The sequence below is a fragment of the Ursus americanus genome, chromosome 7, assembly GCF_024610735.1.
Source record: "Ursus americanus isolate L20-20 chromosome 7, mUrsAme1.1.p, whole genome shotgun sequence".
Lineage (NCBI taxonomy): Eukaryota > Metazoa > Chordata > Mammalia > Carnivora > Ursidae > Ursus > Ursus americanus.
The window spans coordinates 44,325,486-44,334,110 of record NC_142133.1 but is presented as its reverse complement, the minus strand read 5'-3'; the positions used below and the strand labels follow the sequence as shown (position 1 = coordinate 44,334,110).

General features: G+C 36.6%; 1 long non-coding RNA gene across 1 annotated transcript in view; it reads left to right on the top strand.

Annotated features, from left to right (window-relative positions):
- Nucleotides 1-7,548: 7,548 nt before the first annotated feature.
- Nucleotides 7,549-8,625, top strand: part of LOC148109677 (uncharacterized) — a 226,426-nt gene continuing 225,349 nt past the window's right edge. The window contains exon 1 of the long non-coding RNA XR_015725230.1: nucleotides 7,549-7,637. This is a non-coding gene — a long non-coding RNA (uncharacterized LOC148109677). The remainder of the gene's footprint in view (nucleotides 7,638-8,625) is intronic.

Here is an 8,625-nt window from a genome sequence, read left to right as displayed (position 1 = left end):
GAAAAACTATGGCATGTCAAACAATATAATATTTTCTCACAGTCAAAACCAATAAACTACAGCAGCATGCAGTGATATAGATGTTGGTAGTGCAGTGTTAAGGGAGAAAAGTAAATCCCAAAATAACCTGTAAGTATGATACCTTTTTTCTAAAGTTAAAAACTGCTAAGTAAGCTTCTGAATACTGAAGTGAAAATATAATTTAAAATAAAATCAAATTTAAAAACAAGAGAATAATGAACACAAGATTTAAGATGTGAACCCTGTGAGTGTGGAGAGGCAGGGGATGATATGTTGGTAGAAGGGATGTGATTCAGTGCAAGTGACTGTAAAGGTCCTAGCAGTGTTTTGGGATGGTAGGTCCATGGATAATTATTTCATATTTTAAATATCTAACTATATGTCTTAAAAACTTAAAGGGAGGGGGTTACTCATGGACCAAAGGATAGAATATGTCATGGATCAAAGATTATGATTTGTCCAAGCCAGTTCAACTTCCTTTATAGGAAACAAATGACACCTTCTCCACAGCACCAGAATCCAAACATTTATTTTTACAGTCCTATTTATGAAATATTGTTACTATGCCCACTCAAAATTCATACACGTGATGCTTTAAAACTTATATACGTATTCTTAAACATACTGATTTATAAATTTTAAATAATTTATATATTAGAATTATCTATGTGCTATAGAATTATCTCACTTTAGTACTTTATTACATATAACTCAAAATAGATATTTTAAAATAATTAAAAGAAGTACATTCTTAATATTAAAATGTGCTAATAAAAGAGCATAAATTACATAAATACATATGTAATGTAGGGAAAAACGATATAATTAAAATGGTTTATTATTTTTGAAAAATTTCATCTAATCTGTTAAAATTCCTTCAAATCGAATGTATAGCTCTAAGCCCAATATATTGTGATACTTGATCTTAATGGCTGTAATATCTGAAAATCTACCTCATGATGATAATGAAGAATCAAATGGGAAAATTTTTTCACTGGTTCATATTATAAACCACGTTTTGCAATCTTGTCCACCAACTCTGCAAAGGCTTGTTATTGCTGTTGAAATTCAATATGCAAATATCTCTCATTATACTGAGTTGTTCTTGAAAAAAAAAGCTTCCATCTCTTATTTTGACACAGGTTGAAAATTTCTCAAGTTCTTTGAGCGAGCAAGTTTGAAAAAATTCATAATTCGTGTGTGTGTGCACACGCTTAGGTTTCAGAGACAAATCACATGACAAGGAAAATATTTCCAATTATTTTAATCTTTTCCATGTTGAAAAAGTTAGTTTTGCTTATAATTTCATAACATCTTTATCTTCAAAGGGTATATTTTGTCTTCTCTTTAAAAAATGCAGTCAGATAGATATTAAAAATACCTATCACATAAAAGTGTAGCAAAGTTGGTATACTTCTTTTTTTTTTTTTTTTAAAGATTTTATTTATTTGACAGAGAAAGAGACAGCCAGCGAGAGAGGGAACACAAGCAGGGGGAGTGGGAGAGGAAGAAGCAGGCTCATAGCAGAGGAGCCTGATATGGGGCTCGATCCCATAACACCGGGATCACGCCCTGAGCCGAAGGCAGACGCTTAACCGCTGTGCCACCCAGGCGCCCCTATACTTCTTTTTTAAAATACATAACTTTTTAAGCTCAGCAACTCTATAGAACTTTGTCCCAAGACACCTAGTAAACTCATGTGTGGAATAAAGGATTTTTTAAGTCAAGTGCTGTGCTTTGCAGATGAAGGGCCTACAGGCCCACCTTCAAGATGTCTCCATTGAGTTTGTAGCACTTGTTTATCTGGTCCCAGCCTCCTTTCTTAGCCATACTTGGAGCCTTTCCTGTCATGTAGATGTACCGTGTATCTAAGTTTTCCCCACCTTCCACTTATTTTTCTGAACATGGTAAACTCTTGATAGCTCCCTTTCTCTAGAAAACTCTCACTGATTCACCAACATTCCGAATACATGACACCACTTCTTTAAAGTCTTTCTTCGAGTTCCTATGCAGACTCAATCTTTCCTGGTGGTCTGTGTATTCACAGTTACTGACTAATCTCTAAGAGAGTACATATCACAATATATTATAGTTATCAGTCCATATGGCTGCTTCCCCTGCCAGACAGTGATCAACCTAGAGGAACTAAAACTTTCTAAAACATGAACCAATTTTATTTAACTCCATACTTCCTCTACAGCATCTGCCACGTACAAAGAATTCAATAAATCCTTGTTAAATGGCAAATGAATAAATGAATGAATACACAAGTGATTAAATAAATCAGTGAATGGTTAAGTGGAATGAAATGAAGGAACATTGAATTCCAGGGAAAATCCTGATACAGTAATATAATTTTAGCAAGTTTGTTCACTGGATATATTTGGATTGTGAAAATGGTACCAATATATGCTTTACAGTCATCCCTAGCTTATTTCAATAAACAAGCAAAATAGTCTGTCTTATTTCAACTTCTTATCAACACACATTGAGTAGAATCATCCTGTGATTGATCCTGAGAATTGAAGAACTAAATGATAATGGGAAAATTAGTGCTAGGTTTTAGTAAGGATATAATATACATATAACAAGGATACTGGTATCCAGGAACTATTATTTTTGTAGGAAACATCCAGGAAACACCCAGTTAGCAACAGTCAAGTCAGAACATGCCTGACACATGTCCCAAGAAAACTAAAAAAGGAAATAGGAATAACTGCATTCTGATTTTTTTTTAAAGATTGTACTTATTTATTTGACAGAGAGAGACCACGTGCACCAGCAGGGGAAGGGGCAGAGGGAGAGGGAGAAGCAGGGACTCTATCTCAGGACCCTGGAGCCAGGGAGCCAGATGTGGGGCTCTATCCCAGGACCCTGGAATCATGACCTGAGCCTAAGACAGCCACTTATCCAACTGAGCCATCCAGGTGTCCCTGCCTTCTGATTTTTTTTATGACAGAATTCTTAAAAGGCCTTTATAAATGTAAAAACACCATTAATTGCAAAATAAATAAATAAAAATAAAAAACAAAACAAAAAACTGTTCAGAGTGTTACAGGGGAAAAATTTCAACAGGACAGTGGAAAGAAAGATCACTTTTCAAACATTCTAGAGAGTAAGTGGATAGCAGTTGAGCTGGGCCTGAAAATAACATTCCGTACCCTGTAGCCACACATGTAAAGCATTCGAATTGTGAAGCTGCCTCCATGATAAAACATGATGAATGACAAGGGAGCTTTCATTTGGCCATAATGGCCAACATCAGAGTTTGGGAAGACCTTACCTCATGCCACCATTTAAGATCCCTCTGAAAATTAAAAGTCCTGAAGGCCCACACTGTTGCTTTGTTGAGAAGCATTTAACGTATTGACTCATCTTCAAAAATGATGGGTGATGTTGTGTGCCCAGCCATGACATCTTTTTCTAATTTGATGTATTAAGTAATGATACATCCAGCCTCATTAAGTAATCACCTTAATTATGACAATGGATGACTATGATCATTAAACCAATGACATCTGTCACCATCAGCCACATGAGTAATGAATGAGTTACAAGATCAAATTTATATCACCTTCATAATGTCTGGTGATTGAGGATGAGTAGTGACATAGTGGGGTTAAGAATATATCTCAGAAGCCTTAAAGATAAAACATAAGATAGTGTTTGTTCTAATTCTCCGTAACATTAATGGAGCGAGGTAATTCAGCTCCCAAGGTGGATTCGGTGAGGAAAATATTCATCAACCATCCAAATCAACAGAGTCAACCATTCTTTTGTTTTATCCACTAGCAATTTAGACCAAGTGAAAAATCAGAATGTGACATTGGCTGTCTGAATATTAAAATTCGTTCTGTGTAACCTGCCATTCCTCATTGTCTTTCTAGATGTCTCCATTCAACTGCTATCCGTAAAAGCAAGTGATATGTAGCATCCACCTCTTTCTCTCAGGGCCTGACCTTCTAGACGGCCTTACCATTGTCCAATATCAAAACCAAATTCCCCTGTCCTGTGTCTCCTGACAGGGCCTGTCTTCTTTTTAAGGTTGTCAAGAACTAATTTGTGGTAATAGTGTAATATATTTCTCATATTTTGGCAAAACTGAGAACAGCAAACATACTGTCATAAATCCAATTATCTTTGAATTCTGAGCTGATCTAGCAAAATAGTATTCAACAGAAATAAATATAAAGTTCTAAGATCAGATAACAAACACCAAAAGAAATGATACATGTCCCACTTTCTGTTTTGACTTCTGGGCAGCTTGGAATAACCGGTATGGTCAGTTCCCCTGATATCATTATTAAATCATTTCCCTGGTTGTTCTGTATTATTATAATTCTTATATTTTAACTTCAAATACAATTTTAATTTTTCTTTATTTTGTAATTCCACATGTTGTGTTATAATTGTCCTCAATGTTTTGCAAGTGGGTCGAATGCAATTGAATATTAGTAATAAAATACAGAACTGGAATCATACCTATGTAAAAATCACAGAGCTAGGTGTTGTTAGTAATTTAATGTGAATCCAAGTATGTCTAACTCTTAAAAATTAGTTTAAATGACAGTCAGATGTATAAATCAGAAGTAGTGCTTTCACCATACTCTGTACTAATCAGACCATATTTGGACCGAGTTTGAATCTGAAAACCATATAATAAGAAATCTGTTAACCATTGGTGATAAATTCCTTCCACCAGAGTAGTGTTATAAGGGAAAGAGCTATTCTTGAAAGGCCTTGAAATCATCTTGGCAACTCCCCCACATAAGCCCCCAGAGGGAGTCCTCCATAAAAAGTAAGTGAGGTTCGGAGTGCACTGAGGAAAATCCACTGGTGTATCAGCATACAATACAGATTCAGCCCGCATGTATCTGTCTAATAAGCTCCTTCATGTATCAGCTTTCTTGCTGCTTTTGAACTTGTCAGATGTGATGGGGTTAATAATGTTCATAAAAGATTCCAAAAATTTTAAACACAAACACAAGCAGAGCATGCATGCACATAAATACCCAGATTGAAATGACTATCCCTGAGCTAGGGTGTTCTCTATAAGTGGGAAAGAATTGATCAGCTTTACTCTGGAGGAAGCCATGGTAAAAGCCTCTGGACATTGAAAGCATGTGAGTAGGAGGTTTGCTTGGTTTGGGTTTTGATTTTGTTTTGAATCAAGAAGAGGCTTGAAGTCGGTAAATAGATGGACCAAATATCTCTGACTTTGCCTAAATTTAACTTCAGAGGGTGATAGATTATCATGGCTTTTCACAAAACAGTAACTCCCATTTTTTTGTATTATCCTTAAAATATAATTTAAATTCTTCTACCTGGTAATCAAAATCCTTTAAGATCTGGCCTCAATGAAATTGCTCTATTGCCCATTCTCACCTAACAAAAAACTGGGATAAGAGGAGGCATCTCTCACCTCAGTTGTAGAAAGGTTAACGATATAACATAGAGGGAGGACATAGTTACTGAGAAGCAGCTATCACCGTCATCATCTTCTTCATTATTTACATGCTCAGGTGTTCCGTCATTTCACTGTTTTTATTGATCTCCTTCCTTAGAGCACACGCAATTCTAGGCACAGGAGAGAGAGAAAGAGAGTATTCTATTCATTCTGAATGAACGAATCATAATATTAACATATTTATTATAGATAATTTTAATGTTTTGTTACTCTTCACGTTTAAGAGAGGAGTGAGTCACAAGAAAACCATTTATATTAGTGCTTCAAAAACAAAACAAATGAATAAAAAACCTCTACTTTGTTCAGTGTTCTGAGGCCAATGTCAGTGTAACCTCCCACACCTTCCCTCTCTCTCTGATCTTGAGCAGTCCCAGTCCTTGAGAGAGAGAATCACGGAGTGACTAGGATCTTATAGTCTGGGGCCTGATGACCTACATTTACGTCCCGGTCCTGTCACTGACCAACCCTGTGACCTGGGGCAAGTTACATGTTTTCTCTGTGCCTCAGTTTCCTATACTGTAAAATTTGGATTATAATAAGTGTCTACCTTATAGGGTTGTTGTGAGGATTAATAGGGTAAAATCCTTAGAACGGGTCTTGACACCTAGTGTCTTTGAAATGGGCTGCTGCTGCTGCTGCTGGTAAAGTGAGAATTTACCTTCAAAATGGTTACCTGCTAGATGTCCATCATAAATACAAATCTAATTACATTTGCTAGCCTGAGGTTTCTGAGACAAAATGATAGCCTTAGACATGTATGGCAAGATTAAAATAAGAATCACAAAAACAAATATATCTCAGGTGAGCCGTTAGTTAAAAATAAAGTACTAAAAACTCTTCTGCCTTTTCCCAATCCCAAAAAGTCAACTAATGAAAGTATATTAGATATCTATTGCTGTGTAAGAAATTAACCCCAAAATGTAGCATCTTAGAAAAATTAATGTTTATTATCTCATAGTTTCTGTGGGTCAGGAATTTGGGTTTGGCTTAATTGTGTCCTCCAGCTCGGAGTGTCTCACATTGTTGCAATCAAGTTGTTAGCCAGGGACACAGCCATCCCAACATTCAACTGAAGCAGGATTTGCTTCAAAGCTCATTTAGTGGTTGTTTGCAGAATTTAGTTCTCTCAAGGCTGTGACCCTTAGCTCTTCACTGGTTGTTGGCTGGAGACCAGGGACATCTCTATGAGACCCCTCATAACACGGGGCCACTTCCATCAGAGCAAGCAGAGAGCAAGTGAGGATGAGCAATAGAAGCCTGAATCTGTCCATAGCCTAATCTTAGAATTGACATTCCTCCACTTTTGTCAAAGTCTGTTCATTAGAAGTGAGTCACTAGGTTCAGCCCACACTCAAGGGGAGGGGATTATACTGTGGAATAGAATAGTGGAGGGGGATCAATGGGGACCATATTAGAAACTGCCTACCACAACTATATATAAAAGATAATTGGCTCATGTGTTGCCTCCTATGGAAGGCTTGATATTCTATGCATGCTAATATAACCTGGTCTAGTTGGTCATAAGGTGGCCAGGCAGCAATCCTTCAGTTGCTCTAGTAAGGAAGGATGGTGAATATAAAATGTCTGTTGTATGTTTTTGCATTTTTTTGTATTTTGAGGAGGGTAGAGAAAAGGGATATTTCCAGATTGGACTCAACTCAGAAATGCTTTCTTTTCCCACCAAAAGCCAGAAGATAACATAATATTCTTCCTGCTGCTATGTCATAGATCAAACAAAACCGAGGGAGGGAAGGAGGGAGAGAAAATCAGAACTGATGGGGCATAGAACAGAGGAAACAGCTTGGGAGAAGACCCCTCCAGGGTAATACACGGTTATAGCCAGAAAGCTTCAGAACCTGACAAAAGAATATCCAGGCATCACTCAGACCTGTAAATCAGATAGGGTCTTTAATAGCAATCAATAAGAACAATAAGTAAAACATATGGAGCATTTAATTTGTAACAGAGATTGTTCCCATTTTTTTATTTGTAATTCCTTTTCATCTTTACAACTGTCCTGGGTAGGTCCTATTATCATTCTCTTTTTGCAGATGAGGAGGCTGAGGCATAAATAGGTAAAGCAACTTGCCCAAGATCCTACAGCTTGTTAATGGCAAAGGGACATCAGAGACATCAGGCTCCAGATCAGGTATGCCAAACCACTGGTGATGATACTGTACCTAAAATGTGTTCTACCAGTCACCATTCCTTCCCATGTGCCTGCAACAAGAACAGCATAGAGCAGAGGTAAAATTAATGGCCTTGAACAAGAAAGAACATTCAAATTAGCCAAAGCAGAGAGGCATTTTCTTTAGCTGTACTTGGTTATAGTTTCACCAATTGCCCATGAAGATGAACACTGTTCAGGTGAGTAGTTTGTTGGTATTATGTAGTTATAATCAATTTAAATATATAGTTAATCATTCTTATTCTGTGGGATGAGTTCAGTTACTCTCAAGTAATTTCTGCATTGACAACATAAAGTTCTTATTAATGAAATTTTATCTGGTATTGTAACAAATGAGCAGACAAATCTTTTTTTTTTCTTTATTTTTTTATTTTAATTTTTTTATTATATTATGTTAGTCACCATACAGTACAAATCTTGACCATAAAATATTATGTTGTTGTCTATAGTGAGCAAAAGTCATAATCTGTAATTCATACATAGCAATATCTTAAAAAGGTTTATTCTTGCCTTAATGTGTAAACATATTTCTCATTCTCTCTCCCTCATTACCTCCTTCTCTCTCTTGTGCTTGCTCTCTCTCTCTTCTCTCTCTCTCTCTCTCTCTCTCTCTCTCTCTCTCTCTCTCACACACACACACACACACACACACACACAGACACACACACACTGCTTGTCATCTGGCAGGGGAGTGACAAAGGGGATAAGGGAATTTGCAAAGTCAAATTACCCCAAAAAGTGCATTGAATTTCAACTATGTTCTTCCAAAAATTATTGAGCATTCAGTATATTCCAGGGAGTGTTCTCTTGATATCCTAGCTCAAACACAGCCTTATTTTCACCAGTGAAAGCACTATAGTTCTGATGCTGTCGAAGTTGATCAGGTTTGAAAAGAGATGATGGCCATGACATACGTTCATGTCCATACAAGGTATAAGACACGCCAAGT